Raw genomic sequence first — 25,615 nt, 5'->3', positions numbered from 1 at the left:
GTCAATTTTTTTTTAGGCATAAAAGACAAATGCAAGTATCATTATTCTGCCAACTTAAGGATCTGCTTTGAAAAATACAAATCACAGCATGAACAATTCTCTGAGGATAATGAGATGAGGAAGAATCTTTCATGAAAAATCAGAAAACTTGTAGCTAATTCACCCTTCCTACCAGAAACAAACGTTTCCCAAAAATATATGTCTTAAGTCACTATAAATCTTAAGCCGGTAATCAGAAAAAACAATATCTCATCAGCAAGAAGATCACTACGATTCTCAGGTAAGTAATGAAAAATTAGGCAAGGGAAAGATCTAGAACCTAAATTATATTCACATTCTCCGGAAGCATTGTTATCTGTCATGTAATATCCACATACGTTCCATGCCTTGATCTAGTGGTTGGGCAGAACTTGTTTCAATCAGCCAAAATGGTAATTTTTAAAAAATGAAAAGTCTGAGTTTTCACATTGAAACCCTTCATATGAGAAATTCTGCTGCAAGGAACAACCTAAAATAGCTTGGCTAGGTGACATCACATGCCAGTACCCAAGGGGAGAAAACACCTCATCAAGAAAAGGTCAAGTTAAACCAGGAGAATAAATGTGGCATCTAATTACCATTTCCTAACTCAACACTTAGTCATTAGGTAAGTGCCATCAGACAAGATAACAGGCGGAAAGGAACATCTTAAAGGGAAGAATCAAAATGACCAAAATCGTTCAAGAAAGACAATGACTAGGATATTGCTTTCAGGATCCATACCATGAATCCCGTGTCCCTACAATGCTTCATTCAATGAAATCCAGTTATTTCTCCTGATTAAATAATGTGGGGTGGGGACCAAAACACACCATTTCCTCCTATTTCATTTCATTTTATTTTTGAGATACTTTCTTTCCTTCGTCATCGGCATTGTCGTCAATATTTAAGGAATTACTGTGTGCCTCATAAGAAGAGAGGCCATGATGTCTACCTGCTAGCATAGTAAGGTTCCTTCCTGCTACTTCAGCTACCATTGCTATTTATTTTCTCTCCAAAAAGACCCTTTCTGTTCCACCTGGCAATGGTCCTGGACTGCCTTGGGTGTAGCGTGCTTCATATGACTCCATCATGCCGAAAGCCGTTCTGGGTCTTATGCTTGCCACCTGCTTTTCTCAACTCCTCCGGGTCAGTGCTGAGCAACGTCGCTGGCTTTCAAAAGATACTGACAGAAGTGAAATCAATCAAACACCTTGGTTACACAGGTCTCCTGTCAGTATTTTTTTTAATGTTCATTCACATTTGAGAGAGAGAGAGAGAGAGAGAGAGTGACAGAGGGAGGGACACAGAGAGGGAGACACAGAATCTGAAGCAGGCTCCAGGCCCTGAGCTGTCAGCACAGAGCCCGATGCGGGGCTTGAACTCATGAAACGCGAGATCATGACCTGAGCCGAAGTCGGACACTTAACTGACTGAGCCATATAATTAGGGATGTTTTCCTTCCAGAATCCTCACTTTCATTTTCTGTGTCTCAGGAGTGGGAATGCCTTCTCTCACATCAAGAATTCATCGAATGACCTTTACAGACTTTTTGTTCAAACAAGTCACCCTGAGTTTTTCTCTGAAGTGCCCTTGTTTTCTCAGAATTCTTCTGTTTTATGTTCCTTGGAGTAGCCTTAAATAGCTGAGCAGTGTTTGTGTGCCTGTTTATTGAGCTGTCTCTATGGCTCCCACCTCTCTTCTCCTAGAAGTCCAAGAGAGAGTCTCTGTGCAGAAAGAATCACTGTGTGTGAACAAATACACTGCCTGGCACAATGAAGAGCTCTGTGAAAAGGCAGCCTTTCTTTTTATTCAGTGAGATTAATCTCATTAATTAGAATGCTATCGTTTTTTTTAAATTTTTTTTTAACATTTATTTATTTTTGAGACAGAGAGAGAGTATGAACAGGGGAGGGTCAGAGAAAGAGGGAGACACAGAATCGGAAACAGGCTCCAGGCTCTGAGCTGTCAGCACAGAGCCCGATGTGGGGCTCGAACCCACGGACCGTGAGATCATGACCTGAGCTGAAGTCGGATGCTCAACCGACTGAGCCACCCAGGCACCCCACGCTATCGTTTTTAAAAACAGCACATCAAGAAGACAGGCAGAATGAGACGTAACACTTTATGGGGTTTTAGAGTTGCCAAACATATTCCCAATACTCCTGATTATCATCTCCAGAAAACTGAGGTTCAGAAAGCAGTTCTTTGCCTCCAAATTGCTGTATTTTACCCCGCGTTGGACGGTATAGAACATGCCCTTTCCTCCTTAAAGAGCTCCCAGTGAGCCAGCCCTCTTGTTCATTTCTGTCTGCCTAGATGTGGTTATTAATAACTAATTAGTTCAATGACTTGTTAATATAATCACTCAATACCTGCTCCCAAACGCTGCTGCTCACTCCAGAAAGCATTTAAGGCAGGTTGTCATTATTCATGGGGATAAACAAAGGGACAGTCTTGTTCCTCCGAGTTTCTTCGCAAAGCCCTTTGTCCCCCAAGCTGGGCTTCTGTTCCTTGTCTAAGCCAGCAAGCAAGGCCTGTTCTCTAGAGACGGGCCACATCTTTCTCTACTAGGGCTGCTGTGGAGTACTGCCCCAAGCCCCTCCTCTAGTGCTGCACTTTCAAGATACAAGGTTTCTAAATGTCTCCTTTGAGCTTGAAATCCACATACACAAAACATCTGATCTAGAAAAAGATACTTCAAGCAGCTTCCCAGGAGCCTTCCCTTAGAAATATTTTCCAGCCTGTACAATGAATCCAACTCAAGACAAGCTACATCATGGGCTCTACCTGTCAGAGTTTGTTCACTGAAACTAAAACTGATAAGTAGAAATTCACCTATACAATTTCCATGTATGCTTGTTCATTTCATGCGTGATATCTCTAGAATGCTTGCTCTTACAGAAATATGGCTGTTTTGTTTTGTTTTGTTTTGTTTTTACTTCACCCAGTGAGTCTGAGTTCCTCCTGCCCAAGATCAAACATTATTTTCATGTCTTCCCATCCATGTTAGGAATATGCCTCTAGTATTCCCAGGGATATTTTTCCAATGGGAAGAATTCAAAGAAAGAAAATAGCTCAGTTGATCAACGTGATCATCTTTCACTTCAAAATGGACATACTCTTTCCCATATGTTGGGAATTACGGACAGATTCTTTATCATCCCATTATACTCAGCTGTTGTTTACTTTTTGTGAGTCGAATGTTGACAATTATAGTTTGAGAAGTTTTTTTTTTTTAACAGCATATGCTGAACAAGATAAAATATTTAGAACAACTTACTTTGGACTTAGTAATTATGCTACATTCTTTCAGCCCATTTATGACTAAATTAGAACATTTAGTAATGTTTGGCAACAACTCCCACGCTTCGTAAGCACCAAGGGGAAAAAATATAATTTATTTAATTGGTTTTCGTTTGGAAGGGAAATAATCCCATTTCAGGCATCTCGGTGTTAGAAAAGACGCTATATTCTCCATGAAAATACACAGATGCTCATACATTTGGGAAATTAACATATATCTTCCTCGGGGAAACTTGGAAAGACTGTTCCATTACATTATACCCATTCTTTCACCCATATATTTTTGTAGGATCACTCTCTGTCACCTCATACTCACCTCACATATTCTTTACAGAAACCCTGAACTTCAGGAGGCAGGAATGAAGCTATTAAGTTATTGTGGACTTTTGTGCCTTCACAGACAGGTGGCATCATACATTCAATAGGCACACAAGGAAGGCCTACTCTACTGTGGCAGGCCTGTGCTGGGCACTGGGATGCTGAACTAAATGTGGGCCCTTCTTCAAAGACCTCATGACTTAAAGGCGGAGACCACGAGGAAAATGCACAACAGTTCTGTAGTGCAGAGGGGGCACAGAGGGGCTTCTCAATCAGCCAGAATGGGAAGGGAGTCGGCAGCAGAGAAGCTGAGAAATATTAACCAAGAGCAGACAATGTTTGAGTGAGTCAGGGAGAGAGGGCATGGCATGAAGCATCCCCCTCAGAGGCCCGGAGGCAGGAGAGTGCACCCCCGATTAGTGATGGCTACTGTCTCAGTGGTGACCTGAGGCGAAAGGGGATTCAGATGGAAAAGTTATGCGCAGGGTGGGTGGCGCTGAGCTTTGCACTTGAACTTTGCTCTGAAGGCAGTGGGGAGCCCTTGAAGGATTCTGCATTTTTTTTCCCGGTATACGAGAGGGTGGAAGGAAGGTAGACAGAAGGCAGTCTATGCTATGTGAACCTAAACCAGGACTGTGGCAAAGGGATGCCGAGGAGGGGACAGACTTGAGTGAACTTTCAGGGTGGAATTGGATATGCTTTAAATGTGGAAAAGCTCGTGTGTAGGGAAGCCTAGATAGAAAAACTGAGGAAAAGACAAAACTGCTTCTTCCCTTTTCCATGCTGCCCTGCCATGCTGGGCTCCAGAACTGCACATTCGACTCTAATGATAGGTGACTATCCAGGACTGACCACACCTGTACTAAGCACTTTACACAGACAGGGATCAGAATACGCCACCCCAAAATGTGCTACACTGGCATAAGGTTACTCTGAATTGAAGGCCAACTGAGAGTCAACAGATCCAGGAAGAGTTCTCTGCTCTCCACTTGTCTGTCTCAAAGTGTGGCATAAGTTTTCCTTTATGAAGTTGTCCCCTCCCTCCCATCCCTAGGCTGTAATCTCTGTAATCTCTGGAAATGGAAAATCAACACTGAGGTGAGTATGCGTAAACAAACCTTGCTAAAATAACCCTCATCTTCCATCAGTTCCCCTACATATCTCCTAGTTCCTTTCCCCCAGTTTATCCTTCTTTGAAGCCCAAACTTCCTTTCCTTAGTTAAAATGGTGGGTAAGCCCCCGAGTCTGACCACTTCTCTGAGCTTCACTCCTTTTCTAAGAACTCCCATGCATGTAAATATTAATAAAAATGATGTGCCTCTTCTCTTGTTAATCTACCTTTTGTTAGCTTAATTCACAGTTCCCCAAATACGAAACAGAAGAGTGTAGACAGAAAATTTTTCCTCCCGGACAACATACATCATCTCATTGAACTGATCCCTCTCGGTGGGGAAGGTACTGCTCTTATCTCATTACACTGATGCCAAAACTAAACCGAGAGATGTTAAGGAGCTGGTCCAAGGTCAAGTAGCTAATACGTAGCAGATCTGGGATTTGGATCCATGGGTCTATGGCTACACAGCCTGATCATCTAATAACTGCACTGTAATCCCTGCAGGATGGAAAGACACTCTAACAGAGCCAGGAAGGATGGATTAGGGTGCCAGGAAATCCATAATCTAATCCTGGTCTTGTCACTACCAACAATAAAGTTAACCATGAAAATATTCATGTTGTCCTATGTGGTTCAGATAATAAGATAAAACTAGTCCTCTATTGCATGAGATGCAGTATAACTTTGAGCAAATCGCGTCCCCCAAACTTCATATGTTGAGGCCCTAACACCTGCTACCTCATAATGGGACCTTGTTTGGACATCGGCTATATTAGAGTGAGCCCTCATCCACTGTGACTCTTGTCCCCAAAGAAGAGGAAGTCAGGATGCAGATTTACATGGAGGGAAGAATGCGTGAAGACACAGGGAGAAGACAGCCATCGACACAACAAAGACCTCAGAAGAAAGTAACCCTGGCCAGAAAAAAAAAAAAAAAAGTCTTGATCTCAGACTTTTAGCCTCCAGAATTGTGAGAAAATAAATTTCTGTTGTTTAAGCCACCCAGGGTGTGGTACTTTTTACGGCAGCCGTGGCAAACTAATGCAATCATATATAATCTAGCTATGTGCTGGCAAAACACGGTTTTCAAATTCCTATTATGTCCCAGGCCCCATTCTAATCCTTTTCATCCACCTTGAAATAGCAGTGATCACCACCCTCCAACAGTGACCCCATGAGCTACACCATGGATGTCTAAATTCTGTGGTTGCAGGAAAATGAAACAGAGAGAGGTCCTTCCAGTTCTGTTAAATCCAAAGCAAACACCTATGTGGGCCAGGTGGGGGCTTCAGGGGCTGCGTTTGGACTTAGGCGTTAGCCAGGGTAACTAAGTGGTCACTTGCTCTCAACTGAGAGGGGAAAGGGAGGCAGCAGGGTTCCTGCTGATGACCTTATTTTGAGCAGGTGAATACCCCCTCCTTAGCTGGGTAATTTCACTGACTTGACTAAACTGTGATGACCGGGTTGGTCGCATTAATGCCATTTAGCCAATCTTGAGGCCCGGAGTGGTCACCAGGAGAGCCCCAAGGAGAGCCAGCTTTGATAGGGAAGGTGAAGTCCCCATGACTTTTGGACAAGGCTTTTGTGGAGGGGACTCAGAGAAAGGGGTGGGGGAGCAGAGCACAGCCAGTGAGGTAGAGAGAGAGCTCAGCAGGGAGGAGAGATAGGGAGAGTCATGGCCATGGCAACTGCTGCAGGAGAGAAATTTGAAGAAATAAAGAGAACGCAGAAAGGTTTTGTTGTGTGATAGGTATACGAATCCCTCTTTAATCTATGGACAAAAATGTGAATCAAATTCCTCCTTGTTAAAGGTTGTGCTGGCAAGTTGCCTGTTTGTACTCAGACCCATTCCCTGCCTGTGTTCCATCCGTCTGACTGTCACAAGCTCTGATTCTCAGGCTCTCTTGACCACCAGCTCTAGACTAGGTTTGCCAGCCAGAGGTGTGGCTGGAGATTGGAATTGGGGAGGAAAGGAGAAGTCGGGGTATCTCTCGCCCTTCTCCTCTGCTTCCTGAGGCCTATCCAGCAATAACTGTAACTCCTGTGTGGCTCCAGCTCCTGCCTAAATAGGTCCCTACGATGCTAAGGGTCTACCAGGTGGCCCCAGCTCCTGGGCTCAAATAATACCACCTTCTTCATTTGTCCCTCCAGCCCTAACGATGGGTAATGGCTTCCCAGTTGTTAGTCTTTGGGATGCTTCCTTCATCCAGGATATTCTTTCAGCCACTCTAACACCTTTGTAACCAATTCCCTGCATTTCCTACCCTGTATTTAATAACCCTGACATGGATTTTGCTTTCCTGGAAGAACCGTGATTGATACAGGAGAGAGGAACCTTTCTCCTCTCCCAGATTCTATAATGAGGAGTTCCCTAACAGAGGCCTTGTCTCTCTTTACCCTTTTACTCATTCCACCCTTGGGGCACTGGAGTGGGTAATCTGATCATAATTTTGGAAGAATTACTGGGCCTCTTGGTTCAGCTCTGCTTCCTCCTTTTTGGAGCAAACCTTCCAAGAGAGTACAATATCTCTTTGTACTGTCTGTCTTGCCTGGGCCTGTCCTGGTCCAGCAAATGCTTGCCTACGGGCAAGTCTGTCTAATTTCAGCCCACTTGGCCATCAGACCTAAAGCCTAGTCTTCCAGCCTGGTCTCTAGCAGTAACAAAGTTGATCCCCATTTGTTCTACCTGTATTTTACTTCCTCAGCTTGTTCAGAACACAGGTGGGGAAGAGGAGTGCTATTTATTGAGGTTTCTTCAAATCTTAACCTTATTCACCAACTTTTTTGGGAACTGCATTTATGATGTTTTGTGGTTTTTTGTGCTTTTTGTTTTTAGCTGTTAAAATAGCTGAGAAAGGCTAACGGCAGGGGAATCTGGTCTTAGCTGATTAGACAGTGTTCCCTTCCTCAGCAATTTCTGGATCACTCTAGTTGGGCTCACGCGTGTCCATGGATCAGCCCTGCTTACTGCTGACTTCCTGATTTCTCAGTTTCTCACCTGACATGTCTACAGTGGCGCCATGGAGCTAGAATATTGTTCCTAAAGCCAAGTTGATGGGACCAAAATTGACATCTGCCTTTGAGGTTGGAATCCCACCATATAATTTTGCTGTTAGAGATAGAGTCCTGCTATACTTGGGTTTCAGTAATACTGACTAGTAAGAAGTATAAGGCTCCTTGTGATTCCTAGAATCACCAGTGCCCTGAGCTCCCAAGGCCAAAGACTTTCCTTCCTCATGGAGTGTTCTCCCTCAGTGGTCCCCATCGTTCTCCTTGTAATCTGGCTGCTTTGGAACTACTGGCATGCTTTGAATACACACATGTGCACGTGTGCACGCATGCACATGTGTGCACGTGTGCGTGTGTGTGTGTGTGTGTGTGTGTGTGTAATCCCCTTGGGTATACATGACTCAAATCTTCTTCCTAGGAAGCTCTCATGTAAATCAAGGATTCAAATATACATATTAAACTTTCTCCAGAAGCATCTGAGCCTCAGCCAAATGACCTTGTGCCAATGTGTATTTTAAAAGTTGAACCCAGGGTTGAAGAGTCTTGCCTTCTAGACACCACCTGGGCTGTTTTTCCATCCTCCATTCTCTTTTGTCAATTCGTGTGAGTGCAGTGGAGGAAATTTGAGCTCTTGGAATGAAGTCAGATAAGAATATCTTACAAAAGAGCATATTTCTTCACCATTCTCTTTGAATCCCATGATGGGGCCAGGATTCCAGGACAAGAGGTAACTTAGCCGAGACCCAGATTGGAACTCTGCTGCAGTGGAGTTCTTGGGCCCCGTCCTGATGAGTGAGGTCATTTGTGACTGTTCTACAGAGAGGCCCTGCAGACTGAGTAGAAGCATCTTACGTTTATAACAAAATTCCAGAGATAGGGAATGATCTGGAATGTAGACTCACTTCCTTATGCATCTGTAAGCCCAGCCCTAGTGTAGGGGGCACCCCTTAGGGGAGCAATTGATGATGAATGAATGAGTGATGTTTAAAAGGATCTGCAGACGGAGCATAGACACCAAGCCTGGTGCAGCAACCCAAGACCATCTGCTAAAAATGCTGAGTTAGCCTTTTCCTCCTATTTCTCAAACCCGGATTTTTCTTCCCCCCCTTTAATCTCTGTCCTCTTATTTTACTTCGTTCTCCCTTTAGACTCTTTTCCATAGGCAGCAAACTTCTTGGTATGTGATATGACCGGAGAAGAGGGAATTCTTTGCTGGTGCATGGACTCCAGAAAGAGTGGCACAAACCTCTCCACCACCACCATCCTGCCTGCCGTTGGGCAAGGTGCTTAGCCGAACTGGAACTCAAAGTGAGGTCAGCAAGCGCAGTTCTATGAATCTCCTGGTGGAGCGTGAGTGGACGATAGAAGGACGATTGTGAACTGTCTCGAATGTTGAAAGGTAAAGGCCCCGTGGCTCACGTGCTGATCGTTGTTTCCACGTAACCAAAAAAGGCCAAGCGTGCACAGTGGAGCATGGTGAGAACCCGCTAAAGTAAGGCTTCTTTGTCTGAGGTCCCGGGGCTCCCAGAGGCCCTGTGGGTATGCGTTTGTCATCAGCATTTCATCCTTTCCCGGGAAAGAGATGGGAAAACGTGTGGTTCTGAGGAAGGTTCAGGAAGGGAACGCCTTTTCTCCAATGTAAGCGGGGATTACCTGGGAGCTGGGAAGAGATGTCGCTGCATGGCTCTGGGCAACGTTGTGTGGTGTGGCCACATCCTTCTGCCGATAGAGGAGAAAAAAACCACTGAGAAAGAAAATTGAAAGGTATTTGTGAAAGTGGGGAAGATCGACCGTGTGCGGTGATGATAACTGCTGTCATGAAGTGTCTGCCACACGCCAGGGGTTTTACTCAGCTTTGTGCTCTGTTTACTTTTCATCGTCCCCCAGCGCTATGGCTTAGGTGCCCTTCCTCTTACTCTGCAGATCAGGACACAAGCTTGGAGATCTTTGCTCCGCGTCGTGTAACTACCACGTGATAGAATCATGATTTGAGCCTGGATCAGTTTTAACTCTTAAGCCTGGGGGGGTGGGGGGGTGGGGGGTTGTTTTTGTTTTTATTTTCTACTTGGCGAGACTAAGTTTTGCAAGGGAAAGCCATTGGTCTTTGAAAGGCAGAGAGGAGGAAAAGATGGTAAACATACCGAGAAATGTTCCAACAGTCTCTGCGTATCCATGGGGAAGGGACTGTGTCTTTTCACCGTTGTATCCTCACACCTACTCTTGGCACAACATAGGAGCTCACTAAGCACGTTTGAATAAGCGAGTGAACGAGTAAGTGAGTGAAAACGTAGGTAAAATAGCACAGAGACTTCCTGAAGAGTACAGAGGGGAAAAAAAGGAGCTTTCTAAAAATAAGAATTGCATCTTGAGAGGAGGTGTGGGAGATCGTAAACAGTAGCTAAGACGCAGAACAGCCACCTGGGGAATGTGATTAGAGAAGCCAACAAAAGGTCAAGTCAAGATGGCTGAGCAGTGAGGACAACTCTCCAGAAGCGTGTATGAGTTTGACAATTATTTCTGAGTTGCACTCTCTTAGGGGGCTTTAGAAAAGGATTTGGTGTTGTACTCTAATCCCGCATCATCTGTTATTGCTATCATTAATTAAAAAAAAAAAAAAAACCACTAATTAAGAACCTGCTGCACGCAGGATATTTTATAAAACGATGACGATGAGAATTACGATTTCAATTAAGTCATTGAGGAAGTTAATAAAAGTGCTGGATTGAACTTGGAGTCAAATCAGTTCCGCTTCAAACACACACCTTTAAATATCTATTTAAGTAGTAATTATTGCTCTATATTTTCCATTGCACCCATAACTATTTCAGTGCATATCTAAAAACATAGCCACAAGACAATTATCACATGAAACAGAAATTAATAATTATTTTAATAGCATCAAATATCTATTCAACATTCAAAAGTCCCCCAATTTTATTTTTTACACGCATTTGATAAAATCGGGATCCAAACGTGATGCATTCATATGTTGCAATTAATTTATATGAATCTTTCAATCCATAGGTTCCGTCCCTCTTTGTCTCTTTCCCAACTTACATGTAAAGAAAATTAAATGTATTGTCTGTTAAGTTCTCCACAGGCTGAATTTTGCTGATTGTGCTCCCACAATGTCATGTGACATGTTCCTCTGGTCTCTTGTTTTATCCCCAAATGGTATTTAGTTATAGAAGCTCGAAGAGTCTTGGTTTTTCTAGCAAGAACACTTCATAGGAGGTGAAGTGTGCTTCTATATGGAAGGATCTGGACATCTCTTTATGAGAAATCGGCATCTGTTGATGATCATGGCTTACACTCATTATTTTGTTGAGGAGTGCAAAATGATGATATTCTAATTTTATTACTCATTCATTTGTTGGTCGAAGTTCTCCTACGAAGAGAGGTTACATCTCAATCTACTGGTTATGGGAAGGTACAGTTTATACATATAAAGGCGGGATAAATGCCTAATTCTACCTGTTTATCTTCCATTTTAAATAATAGTGGGTTGGTTCTCTAGCTTCCTTCAGAGGTTATCAGTGAGGGTTTTTGTTGTGGTTGTTGAATTCGTTTTATTTCTGTTTTCTGAGCACAGACTCTGAAGCCAGACTGCCTGTGATCAGAATCTCAGTTTTGTCACATGACTTGGGGCTAAGCAGTTACTCTTTCGGGGCCTCGCCTTCCTCACTTGTAAATTGAGGCTACTTCAGGATATCTTCATCACAGCGTGGTTTGGGGGACTTAAATGAGAATATTCACAGCACTTGGGAAAATGTGTGGCACGTTGTAAGCCCAATGTAAGTTTTGCCACCATGAGCGCTACTGTTGTTGTTTTTAAGTAGTCCTGAAAGGATTCCAGGCAATGGGATTTTGTGAAAGGTCCCCAAGTGATTCTAATGCCAAGCCAACGTGGAGAACCACAAGATCGTGAGTTTTAAGGAGACAATGGTTACAAAGCGGAAGAATAAAATGACTACATTTGTGTTTTTAGGAGATCGCCCAGGGATGGGGGTCCCACTCCTTCCCTCGTTAACAGTGGCAAGCAAATTAACCTCTCTAAGCCTTGGTTTCTTTACAAGATTACTAGTAGCTCAGGAATAAGATCAATAATAGTGCAGTGCTCGTGGAGTGGCTATGAGGGTCAGGAATTCTGCACAGCCCCTTGCGCATAGTAAGTGCTCAAGTCTGGGTGCCCACCTGACACCCCTTTCCCTGCCTAGATGTGTCTTTCACAGAACTAGTTTGTTCTGCCTTTTCACCACTTCTAATTCAGATCACAAAGGCAAGCTCTAGGAATCTGAAATCTATGCCACACAAACAGCTGGAATAGAAAGGAATCCGTGGTCAGGGCCATGAACAGACTCCAGTAGTTCACGGTAGAACGTTTGAACTGAAATGGTATTTTTTTTTATTTTACTTTAAAATTTTTATTAAGTATATTTATTTTGAGAGAGAGAGGGGGAGAGAGAGAGAGAGCAAGCAGGGAGAGAGAGAGAGGGGGAGAGAGAGAGAGAGCAAGCAGGGAGAGAGAGAGGGAGAGAGAGAGAGAAACCCAAGCAGGTTCCACACCATCAGCAAGCACAGAGCCTGACGTGGGGCTTGAACCCACAAACCGTGAGATCATGACCTGAGCCGAAACCAAGAGTCGGGTGTTAACCAACTGAGCCACCCAAGCACCCTGAAATGGTATTTAAAATTTTTTTTTTAATGTTTATTTATTTTTGAAGGAGAGAGAGACAGAGTGTGAGTGGGGGAGGGGCAGAGAGAGAGGGAGACACAGAATCTGAAGCAGGCTCCAGGCTCTGAGCTGTCAGCACAGAGCCCGACGCGGGGCTCGAACTCACAAACTGCGAGATCATGACCTGAGCCGAAGTCGGACGCTTAACCAACTGAGCCACCCAGGCGCCCCCTGAAATGGTATTTTAAAAGGAAGAAACTTCAAATTGGCTAAGCAAATAAGGGCCATTTGAACAGCTCCATACCCAAACCCAGATGGATTTTCTGTTTTCTTATTTGTGCTTCCTGCTTCATCAGAATTTCTTCCCTCTTCCTGTTGTACAGCTTCATGCCATTTGTTTCTGTTATCTACACGCTATACATTTGGGGCATTTCATTTGAGTTGCTGTGTGCTTTAAAAAGAAGGCATTTTGTTTTTTCAATCTCCTAATCTGTCGTCCATAAAGACAACAGATGAGATAGTCTTTAAGAAACAGATGCTAAGGGATGAATTATTGATCAATCCGTAAACAAGTTGGAAGGTGACGTGCATTTGCCAAATCTATTTTTGTTAATCTTCTCCAAACGTTTCATCCTGCGATCCTAGAGATGTGTCAATAATTGAGCAAAATGCTAATATACTACAGGTAGAACCAACTGGAATAATCAGAGGCTATATATTTTAAGGCAGTTGTTCCCAACATTTCCAATACTGAGATCCTCTTTTATGATTTCCTCTCCCTCTGGGCCCTGTGTTTTGGAAAACTGAACATACCAACCTGCATTTATCAATATTTAATTTATTTCCCCATATTTTATTAATCAAAGTAATCTATAACTGCCAACTGGAACATTCAATCAGTATGAGAAAACGTGGGTGACTATCCTGAATTGCTGCAATTCCTGCTAAAAGCAAGAAAATATTTGCTCTTAAGAAACCATCTTTAATCTGAAAACAGACCCTGTGTTTTCCGCCCCAGCTTGAGAAACGGGGATGACAAACCCAACATTCAGGACTCTTTCATCCGTGGTTACAGTTTATGGTAGGCAGAACAATTCCTCCCCCACGCCCCACCCAAAGATGTTCATGTCCTATCTCCCGGAACCTAGGAACATGTTAGGTTTTGTGGCAAAGGGGAATTAAGTTTGCAGATGGAAATAAGGTTGCTAATTGCTGATTTTGAGATGGGGAGATTATCTTGAATTACTTGGGTGGGCCCAGGGTAAACATAAAGATCATTAAATGTGGAAGCAGGAGGCAGACGAGACAGCGTCGGAGTGATGTGATTAAGTATGGGGCGACAAAGACTCAACCGGGCCGTTGCTGGCTTTGAAGAGGGACGGGGCCAGGCACCAAGGAATGGGAACAGCTTCGACCTGGAAATGGCAAGGGAATGAACGGGTTCTCCCTAAATCCTCCAGAAAGGAAAACAGCCGTGTGGACACTTTGATTTGAGCCCAGTGAGCCCCTGATTGGACTTCTTGCCTCAGCACTGTAAGGTAATGTATTTGTGTTATCTTAATCCGCCAGAGGGTGGCAATTTGTTACAGTGGCCAAGACAACTACTGCATAACCTCTTTCCCCGAATTCTCAACCTCTTTCTCTCTCTCTTGTGGGCTCTGTGCTGTGGCCAAAGTGACTTCCTCAATGGCCCCTGGGCACTTTCCTACGTACTTTTGGATCCTCCTTTATGGCCTCCTTGGAGGCCTCCTTTATGGCCTCCCTCATGGGGACCACCATGCCACCTTATGTCAGCAGAGGTGAGCCCTGGCCGTCTTTCAGGATGCTGCTGGGATGCTTCCTCGGCCACAGACTCCACTGCTCCCGGGTCTGCTGGATGCCTGCAATCGCTCCCTTCCAACCCCCCCGTAGTGCTGTCCTGTCTCTTCTGGACTTACTGCATTTTCTCCTGGCTGGAGTTATTTGTGCACCCGTCCTATCTTCTCTACTGGATTATAAGCTCCTTGATGACAGGGCTGGTCTTTATATATCTCTAAATCTTCTACAATGCCTAGCTCAATACATTTATGTCCTACAAACTTAGACATTCGTGGTCCTTTTTATGCGTGTAAATGTACATACATGGGTGTGTACGTATGTATGCATATGTATGTATGCATTGCCCATATGCAAATGACATTATAGACCATCCATACGCCTTCATGGGAATAAGAGAAAAGAACACTCGGGATTTTTACCAGCCGCCATACAAATGTTAATATCCCAGGCACATCTACTTTTTAGGACCAGATGAGCTCCTGTCTCTTCACAAAAGGGAGGCTGAAGCACGGGTGAGTTTCACGGGGTTTTATTTCCTGGTTGAGGAGGTGCATATTAAAAGTGGAGAGCTGTACCTGAGACACGTCTGTGTTCATGCAAAGGATCTGAGCAGCACGTGAGGCCCATGAGCAACTGTAGGGAGGTTTGGGTCCATCAGCCTAATTTTTCATTTTATTTGGGATCCAGCTACCAGAAACAAATGCAAAACATTTTTTTTTTTTTTTGCCTGCCAACGATGAATAATATCTTTCTAGAAAGAAAGAAGCTAAGGATGAAACTAAAGTTATGACATCACATAGTTGATGTACATCTATAAGACAAGGAGTTCTTGACAAAAAAATTGGAATGTTTTGTCTCCAAGATAAACAGTTATCTTTGGGATACCATGATTTCCAGTTCTGTGAAAATAGAAAATTGTTCTTGTTAATTTTTTGCCTGTTGAAGCAATTACTTCAGCTATCTTTTAAACTTTTGTTTTTTCTAAAATAAACAGACCGGGGGCGCCTGGGTGGCACAGTCGGTTGAGCGTCCGACATCAGCCAGGTCACGATCTCGCGGTCCGTGAGTTCGAGCCCCGCGTCGGGCTCTGGGCTGATGGCTCGGAGTCTGGAGCCTGCTTCCGATTCTGTGTCTCCCTCTCTCTCTGCCCCTCCCCCATTCATGCTCTGTCTCTCTCTGTCCTAAAAATAAATTAAAAAAAAAAAAAGAAAAAAAAGTTAAAATAAACAGACCGAAGAACACACATCCCTCCAAATACTATCCTAATGCTGGTACATTAAAAAAAATTTTTTTTTAAATTTTTTTTAACGTTTTATTTATTATTGAGAGACAGAAAGAGACAAAAGCATGAGCATGGGAGGGGCAGAGAGAGGTGGGGACACAGAATCCCAAGGAGGCTCCAGGCTCGAACTCACGAACCGTGAGATCGTGACCTGGGCCAAAGTCGGTTGTCCAACCGACTAAGCCACCCAGGTGCCACCCCCCCCCCAATTTTTTTTTAATGTCTATTTATTTTTGAGAGGGTGGGGAGGGGCAGAGAGAGAAAAAGACACAGAATCCGAAGGAGGCTCCAGGCACTGGGCTGACAGTACAGAGCCTGACAACGGGCTCGAACTCACAAGCCGGGAGATCATGACCTGAGCCGAAGTTGAATCCTTCACCTACTGAGCCACCCAGGAGCCCCCCTGGTCCATTTTTAGGTCATTTCGTCTCAGGGTCTGGAAATGCTAGATCACGAATGCCTTTTTAGTTCTATGTATTTACTGACAATTTACTATATGCCAGACGCTGTGCTAAATGCTTTCTAGGCATCGTGCTATTTAAAGCTAACATTTCTATGAGGTGGGTTTCATTTTAAAGTTTAGGCAGCTGAGCCCTAAAGAGTCTGCTTCTTGCCCATGTTTTCATCATCAATAAGGGTGACAGACTCAGTTTATCTGGAGGTATTTGCACCCCCAAGCATGTGCTCTTGACCTAATGACATCAGACCCTCTCTGTGGGCTACTCGCTGGGCAGAGGAGGCTGCTTTACCCCTCCTGTACACAGATGAAAGCTTCTATCCTCAGATATTAGAAGTATAAGTCCAGAGCAGGACTTCCCAACTTTTTTGGACAACAACCAAAAGTGAGAATCACGTCTAACATCTAGTCGCAGAACAAACACCATGAAATAATACCCTTACTGCTTGATAAGTCTTCTGATATCTTCTACTTCATTTTTAAAGACTTCTGGCCGGGATGCACTAGTTTGTTTTCAACATCCACTATTGGGTCATTGCCTTTATGTTGAAGAACACCGCACTCGCACACAGCAAGCGTATCTTACGCAATTACCTTGGGAAAGACACCTCTACCATGTTAGGCAAGCCATTTAATTTCCGAAGTCCTCAGTTTCCTCATCTGCAAGACGAGGCTGGACCACATTAGTGATTCTTAGTCCTGGCTGCCCATTACAAACTTATAGAGAGCTTTTTTTAGAATTTTTTTTTAATGTTTTTATTTATTTTTGCGACAGAGAGAGACAGAACATGAGCAGGGGAGGGCCAGAGAGAGAGGGAGACACAGAATCGGAAGCAGGCTCCAGGCTCTGAGCTGTCAGCACAGAGCCCAACGCAGGGCTCGAACCCACAGACTGTGAGATCGTGACCTGGGCCGAAGTCGGACGCTCAACCGGCGAGCCACCCAGGCGCCCCTAGAGAGCTTTTAAGTACACTTATGTCCAGGTTTTTGCCCCAGAATTTCTGATTGAATTGTTCTGGGGTGGGGCCTGTGGATTGTTTCATTTGTTTGTTTGTTTTTAACTGCCCAGGTTACTAAACCATGCCACTAGAGTTAGGAATTACTGAACTACCTGATTGCTACGTTGTCCTCTGGCCAACAGTTCTAGGCTATTCTGACATGGTGCACAGATTATACTTTTTAAATGATTTTTTTAAGTTAGTCTTTGTAAAGAGAAAAGGGCATTACCCTTGGGGAATATCCCTGACAACAATGGTTTTCACATTCTAGCTACATAAGGAATTGGTGTTTGTTTAAAAATCCTGATACCTCTGGATACCCCCATTGATTCTGATTGTATACATCCAGGCTGGGGCCGCAGACTCTTTATTTTTAACAAGCACCTTAGGTGATTCTGATGCAAGCGGTCTAAGAAACCCTGCATCACATCATCTCAACAACTATTGGTAGTTCCCATAGTCCTCAGTGCCTGGCCCTCAGCCTGGGGCCGGTGCTCTGAAACATTTGCTAAAAGCTATACCACCAACCTGCCTGGACCCCAACACTCTCTGCCACGACCATGGCCACGGCTTCATGTCTATTTCCTTCTGTTCTTTGATCCTTTTCTAACTTAGCCCAAATAAACAATCACATTCTCCACGTTCACTTACTCCAACCATAATTATGGCCTTACATTTTAAAATCACGCTCAAACTGGGTTCCTAATATTCTGGGAGCTATGGTGGTAGGTAAAACAACAGGATGAACTTGGACAAAAATCCTTAATTTTTTTAAACAAATATTTTTGGTAGAGCCTTGTTACTATTTTTTTTAATATAAGGGGCGCCTGGGTGGCTCAGTCGGTTAAGCGCCCGACTTCGGCTCAGGTCACGATCTCACTGTCCGTGGGTTCGAGCCCCGCGTCGGGCTCTGTGCTGACAGCTCAGAGCCTGGAGCCTGTTTCAGATTCTGTGTCTCCCTCTCTCTGACCCTCCCCCGTTCATGCTCTGTCTCTCTCTGTCTCAAAAATAAATAAACGTTAAAAAAAATAAATAAATAAAAAACAAAAACAAATTATGATGCTGTATGGACTTGAACACAGAATTTCAGTTAATATTTCAATATGAGGTGTAAAATACATTTGATCTGTGGGGTCAGTTGCTACAGACAGACAGAAGTATAGGTTCAATCTTCTCTACCATTAGAGGAATTTCAGTGAAAAACTGCGAATTTGGTAGTAAGTTCCTACAACTGTGATTGGCACATGGTTGGCACTGTAAAAAAACACTCAGTAAAGCATTCTGAAGTTAATCCACCCAAGTAGCAAGTTTCTGGAATAATATTATATAATTTCTCTTTCTCATTTAAAGTTTATCTCTAGCCATGAAAATGGAATGTATTGCCTAATACAAAGCAAACATTTTTTTAAGAAATATGTATTTGCCAATAAACCATAGGAGACTAGTATATCATTTGCCAATTGACACGCGTACATAAATACCCCCACTCTGATATGCAATAATTTATTTGTTGGTCAACTAGGAAAGATACAGTCCCCAAATGAAGATGACTCACAGGCAAAGACAATTTTCCCACTTTGAACATTCATTTATTAACTGGCCCATTGGTTGGTTTTCTAGAGTCTTTCTAGAATTTTCTAGGAGACTTCGCCTCCTTCCCTTCTGCAAAACCAAGCACACTTGTGTTCTATCTGTAGTCCTCTCCACCTGGTCTATCTCCTTGCCGTTAGTCTAGCTCTGAGCTTATTTCCTCATGTCAATATTGGGGTTCTTGGTTTGTTTCAAAGACCTGGCTTCTTACCAAAACCACATTTCAGATGGCCGTGTCATTTCTTTTTCTTTGTATCTGGGTCCTTGCCAGTGAAGCCCCAGCTGACTGGGAGGGGGAATCTGAGAGTAGAACCCATTTGTACCCATTGTCATCTTATGGTAGCCAGGCTTTTCTGTAGGAGGCGTGTCTCAGAGAACCAAGTCACTCTGGTTGGTGAAAATATTTCTCTTTTACAAAAGAATGTCGGCTAAGAATTGTACCAGGAATGGCGAAACCAGAAAATCAGTGTTTCTCCATTGCTGGGGTCCAGCTCCAGCAGGCCCAGGGGTTCCCGAAGGATGGAAGACGTCGGCGAAAAAGTGAAAATACAATACAACAAAAATAAAACGGGCACAGGCAAGAGCAGTGTGTTGAACTGGCCGATTTATTGTGGCAAACGTGGCATTATATTTGTTAGCAATTTCCTGGCAGCGTGCGTCATCTATGTTTTCTAGCATTACCTAATTCTAAAAATGTTCCTTTGTGTAATCACCCATTAAGGAACAACATGGTTATTTTCTCATAACGTTCCCTCCTGTCCTTTGCTCATTGATTAATTTCTTACATTATTTTCGTTATGTATCTACGTTTATCTACAATCTATAAAGCATTTGCTTTGCTGTTTTCATGAAAGGTCATCTATCTCTCAACACCTCAAGTGGAACAGTTACAGGGACATGACCTCTTAGTTGTTTCCTGAAACCATTTGTGGTTTGAGGAACAAAAGTATTCGCCTCTGTCCGAGGTGCCAGGAGGGGGCCAAGAGGGTCTTAGGAACCCACGCCTTATGCATTCCCAGAGAGACAATGCACCTAGGAACTAATGAACCATTCTGTACCTTAACCGACTAGGTTCAGTCATCATCTGGAATGCCTCCTGGGGGCCCAGTGGGCCTAGGGGTTGGAGTAACTTGTGCCCATAGATACACTCCTTTGTTGCCAGAGTGGGGCTCTCAAATCCATTTGTTCCTTCCTTGGCTGGGAAATATATGGGGCTATCCTTCCTTTAGGTAGAGGAGTCTTTATAGGGGGTGGCAAGGGCTAGATGTAAGGCCACACAATTTCCTTGTGGAACCTTATTTCTTTCCCCAATGGTTCTTTTCCCAGGGGGCCTATCGAAGGCAATTCCCCAAAAGACAATTCCCCAGGTACTCTGATTGGTCGTGGGGCTGCCCTGACCAACGTTAAGGCCAAATTACATAAAAGCGGGAGTACAAGAAGCTTCACTGTCGTGGGCCGCCCTACAGTCCCGACCCGTCCGCCACCCAGGCCCTGCCATCAGGCTGGTTGGATAGCTTGGTTTCCAGCACTCTATCCCTAATGAAATCACCATTTCAAGCAAGAATCATCAGTGGTTGCTAAAACTGTCTAGTTGAAAGATTGATGAGGAACTGGAATACTGGCAATGGTACCAGCATATCAGCCACAGGACACTTGCTGACTGCAAGCGGAAAAAATATGACTTAAAAACTGGAGGCTTAGGCTGTCAACTTTTATCTGGCGATCAATCTTCATACTGAATACTAGGAAACCAGTTTATATGCTTCTTGTTGTGATACGATGTGAAAACATGGCCTTGCCTGTGAAATATTCTAGCAAAAATGTTTAGCTTACGTCTGATCAAAACTTTGAAGCTAATGTTTGAAGCTAATGTTTGCTTTATAGGAAACACAGGGGATAGAGTAAAAATGAAATGGCGTCAGGCAGAAATCAGATAAACTCAAAGTAAAACACTCTATCGGATATGTCTTTTCAATGAGTCAATGTCATATAAAAAAATGTGTTTGGGTTCTCTTCTAGACTAAAAAAGATTCAAGAGACATAATAATCAATGCAATGTGTGATTCTTCAGTGGATCCCAGTCTGGATATCTATAGAAAACATTTTTGGGAATGGGCATCTGTCTTAATTCAGGCTCCTATAACAAAGTACCATAGACTTTGGTATATAAACCAGTGGCTTACAAACAATAGAAATTTATTACAACAATAAAACAAATGAAATGCATAAACAACAGAAATTTATAAATGTAGAGACAGAAATTTAGAATTGATAAACAAATTTTTCTAGATGTTCAAGATCAAAACACCAGCATGGTTGGATTCTGGTGAGAACGCTCTTTTTCTACCTCTCATTGTATTTTTTTTTTAATGTTTTTTTAATTTATTTTGAGAGAGAGTGCTTGTGCAGCGTGAGCAGGGGAGGGACAGAGAGGGAGAGAGAGAGAATCCCAAGCAGGCCCCATGCTCAGCACGGAGCCCTACGGGGGCTGGATCTCATGAGCATGAGATCATGACCCGAGCCAAAATCAAGAGTCCAACCCTTAACTGACTGAGCCACTCAGGTGCTCTTTCTTATTGCATTCTTATATAGCCAAGAGCAGAGAGAGGAAGCAGGCTCTCTTGTGACTCTTATCAGGGCCCTAATCCCATTCATGAGGGCTCCAACTTCAGGATCGCATTTCACCCTAATTGTCTTCCAAAGGTCCCACACATTCAGTCCCTAACAGTATCACATGATATAAGCAAGTTATTGTCAGCTTTGTTAGGTGTAATATTTATGGTTATGTAGGAAAATGTCCTTCTTTCCCACATACGAAATATTTAGGGGTGAAATATTATGAAGCAATATAATATTAATTAAGAAGCCAACTTTAAAATACTTCAGAAAAAAGATAATATACAACAAAATGTTAACAATGGTTATAAATTTAGGTTATGGCTACATCAGGGGGATTACATGCTTCTTTCTACATTTTTTGTTTCTTTGGTGGTTTTCCAAGTGTGGAACTTCCTAGAAATGCAGATCCTAGGGCTCTACTCCGCCAAGGAGATGGTGGCAGTGATGTTTTCACGAGCCCTCCAGGATATTCTGACAGACTCCAAATAAAGTTTGAGAACCAGTGCCTTGGGGCACTGTGTGGTGAGGGACAAATGAGTGATAGGGAAAGGATCCATCTGGCAGCATGATAGAATCACGGAGATGAAAGATAAGATCAAATACTAGTTCATGTGACATAGACATGGGAGCAGGAAGTAAAGATGAGAAACCAGGTACCACCCAGGTCGGAGAGGCATCACTGCAGCATGATGCAGGGGAAGCTGTTCAGGGCCCAGACTACGTGTCACAGATCACATGACATGGCCACAGCAGCTTCTGTGGGTGCTCTCATTCTTCCAAGAAAGGCTCTTTCTTAGAGAGCTGGGGCCTGCCTCTTACCATGTTGTTAAGTGCTGACCGAGGGTGCTGTGTTGAATGACTATTACCTCCGCTGCGTGCCCTGCTGTGTCGTCTGGACTGGCCACACAGCCCCCTTCTCACCCCAGCCTCCCACCTTAGAACAAGATGAAGGCCATCATTCCTGGTCCATTTCATCCCGCTTCGCTCAACTAGCCAATCTCAGACTTGTCACAGGCCTACCTAATGAATATTATCTCATACTTGGCCCAGATTATTATAATGCTCCATTGAAAAGGGACTTTGTGTGTAAAATGTCAGTAACGAGCCTTCTTTGCACTTACACTGCCGATTTTACGTGGCATTCTCTAGAACAATATTTCCCAAAACATGTTTTTAGGAGATCATACATATGAAAAGGTATTTTCATATGCGGTTGAATACATCTGGAAACCACTAGGTTGAACATGTTTAATCCAGTTCATTTCACGCAGAACCTCTCAGAGCTTCTGATCCATTCAAAGTCATTGTGAATTTCCACATGGGGCAATTACAGAACAAATCCTTACAAGTATCCTTCCCTACAGCATTCATGTAAAGATTATGGCTCAGAGAGACATGTTTTAGGAAAGCTTTCTTTAAAGTTTAATGGGTAAAGTCAAGTCTTTTGAAAAACCGTATCTATGAATTAAGGATGCAGTGACAAGAAGCCTTTTTTTAAAGTGGTAGGAATGAGATACTGATCCTAGAGTTTTAAAGACAAGCATCTAATAGTTTAAGATAATGGCAAATCCCTTAGATATGAGCCTTAATGATCCAAATAACTTACCTTTGCAGAATTCATGAACACAAAGCTGTCAGAGATGGGGCTGCAGCCACGAATAGCTCAGAGGAAGTAACATGCAATGCAGGGCGGGGGCGGGGGTGTGTGGAAACAAGAGCTCTGTGGCTGACCAGGGGAGGGCGGGCTGATCCCCATCCTATGAAAGGCTATAAGATTCCATTTGATTTCCAATGCTGGGCCTTGCATTGTGCTTATGGAAAAATAGTTATAGCTGTGAAATTTTGTCCTTTGATATAACAGTATACCTGATTCTAGAATAAGGTGAGAACCATAGGCTGCTTGGATAATGTTAATTTAATCATTGATTTTACTCTTTTTTTTTTTTTTTTTTTTTTTTCCTTTTTCTAGAAGACAAGAGTCAAGTATAAAAAGCTTCGAGCGCTGTCATTTCTTGAGGCTGGAGACTAGGCCGAATGGATCCTGCATTGTTAAGTCTTAACAATGAAACAATAATTTTTCTCATAACCGTTGAATAATTTAGGCTCTTCTTCCCAGACAATGGCTTGATTGCATTGCTAGGTTTCTTGACTTAAGGAGCAAGGTAGCAAGTAAAAATAGGCAAAGAAGAAAGCTCGGCGTTATGTATGAAATTCGCACTGAAGGTGCTGTCAGGCTAATCCCATGGGGGTGAAGAAGTTCAAGGGTGCCAGCCACCCAGAATGACTTAGATAAAGGGAGAATTCTACAGACATTTTCTAAAGAGAAGTGGTCATATACAGCTCAATTTTAATATAAGTTGCATTCTCATGAGTACACAATGTGAACTAACAATGTTCTTGAACATTTATCTAAAGTAAACATACTTGAACACATTCCTTGCCAGGCACTGTGGTACTAGACATTGGTGATTCAATAGTGAACGAGACTCAACAGAGCTTACTTTCTAATGGGAGCGGCCAACACACAGCCAGCTACCAAAGCCACTGCTGGCGGGGGGGGGGGGGGGGGGGGGGGGGGCGGTAAGCAATTCAAGGAAAGAACGAGTGCCGGGGTAGATCCTAACGGTACTTTTAGATGGCATGATTCTAAAAGGCCTTTGGAGGTTACTTGGAAAATGTGGATGGAAAGATGAAGAGTTAGATATCCAAAGAAACCAGGGGCAGGGGATATGGAATATTCCAGGCAGAGGAAATAGCAAGGGCAAAGACTCAACTTCTGATAGAGCTTGGCATGTCGAACATGAACAGAAGGAAGCTCAGTGTGAACAGCAAAGAAATGACATCGCAGGGGTAGGCAGAGGCCTGATCCTGTGGGATGGCACGGGACCCTGGGTAGATTCTGCTTGGACTTTTGAGCTCCTGAACTGTTAAAAGCATAAATATGTGTTGTTTTAGGTCGCCAAGTTTGTGGTTTTCATTACAGCAGCCCCAGGAAATTAATACACCCGGGCAGGAAAAGATTGTCCCTGCTTGAGTCTACCTGCACTCCTATTCCTCTGAGAGAAACAGGACCGTTAAGTGCTTGGTGCAGTTTAATCCATGTCGTATTATAGTGGATTCATCACTGATTCAGTGTCTGGTCTCTGGTCCTCGGCACTGTGTATGTCTGGTCCTCTCACGTATATGTATATGTGAGAACTCATTCCCCTTGCCTCGTCAGGTATGATCAGATTAAAGAGGAATAGTACACTGGCCTGACTCCTAAGAGATATAAACCACACCACTGATTTGTTTATCCATGGAAACATAAATACTAAATGAGTGAGCTTACTCAAATCACTAAGCACTGCTTTGTCTTGCTTGGGGAATGTGAAGCCAGAAGAAGGCAACTGACTCGTATCGATGGCTAATTTCACCAAATCTTACAGCCCGGTGCATTAATCTCCTCCTTGGGATTAGCACATTTACATTGGTTGGACAGGTACTCTCTGTCCTGAGTTTGCTGGTATGTTCGGCAAATTCTGACATGCAGACTCCACCTTTCTAGAGTCCTGGAATGTCATCATCGTGCTTGTTTCGGCAATATTCCTTCAGATGTGCTATGGTGATTAGATGTCAGAGACTTGGGTGAGTTTCACCAGGAAGACTTATACACCCTGTATTCATTCACTAATTTATTTAAGAAACAGTATTCAGTACTTACTAAGTGCTATACATGTGCGCTGGGATTTAAGACACAAAGTAAGTAAGACGAAGGTCTTATTCCCCACAAATTTCATGGTTTTTTTAGTAGATTAAAAGCTGCTGTGTATTTCTTCTATAGAGAGCTGATCTCATCTATTTTTGTGTGTGTGCGTGTGTGTGTGATTTCACAAATTTCATTTTTTGTGGGATAACATTTTCTGACACTTGAACTTGTCAAGTTCAGGAATGGTCCAGGGGAGGGCTCATAAACCAGTCAAATCAACCCAATGAAATAATCTATCATTCAATGTTAGTCATGACCTGTTTGGGCTATTTTATCTAAGTGCTAACACTTCACTAGTCTAGGGTGATAAAGGGCCTAGAACATAAAGTCTTGGTGATGTTAACATTCCCACAAAACAGAGAAGAGCTGGCCATGGCCATCTGTCCAAGTCGTGTCCTGCGTGTTCCCTTCCCACTGGTAGTTTTATTCTATGATGGCGATAGACATTGCCATTGAATGCAACTTACTTTTTTCTAATTTTCTCAAGTCGTGAACTCAAGACTGTCCAAAAAATCATAAAGTCACAAGCATGCCATCCACTCTAGTGTACGTATGTAATTCATTGCACACCTGACCAATAAACTTCTGGAGTTATGGAGCTATGAGGGGTTTTCACCATCATTTTCATAGAAGGACCATGTTTGGTAACCTGTCCTTCTTGGT

This window comes from Panthera onca, chromosome B4 (assembly GCF_046562875.1).
Source record: "Panthera onca isolate mPanOnc1 chromosome B4, mPanOnc1 haplotype 2, whole genome shotgun sequence".
NCBI lineage: Eukaryota > Metazoa > Chordata > Mammalia > Carnivora > Felidae > Panthera > Panthera onca.
The sequence above is the reverse complement of the archived record's forward strand: the minus strand, read 5'-3'. Positions refer to the sequence as shown.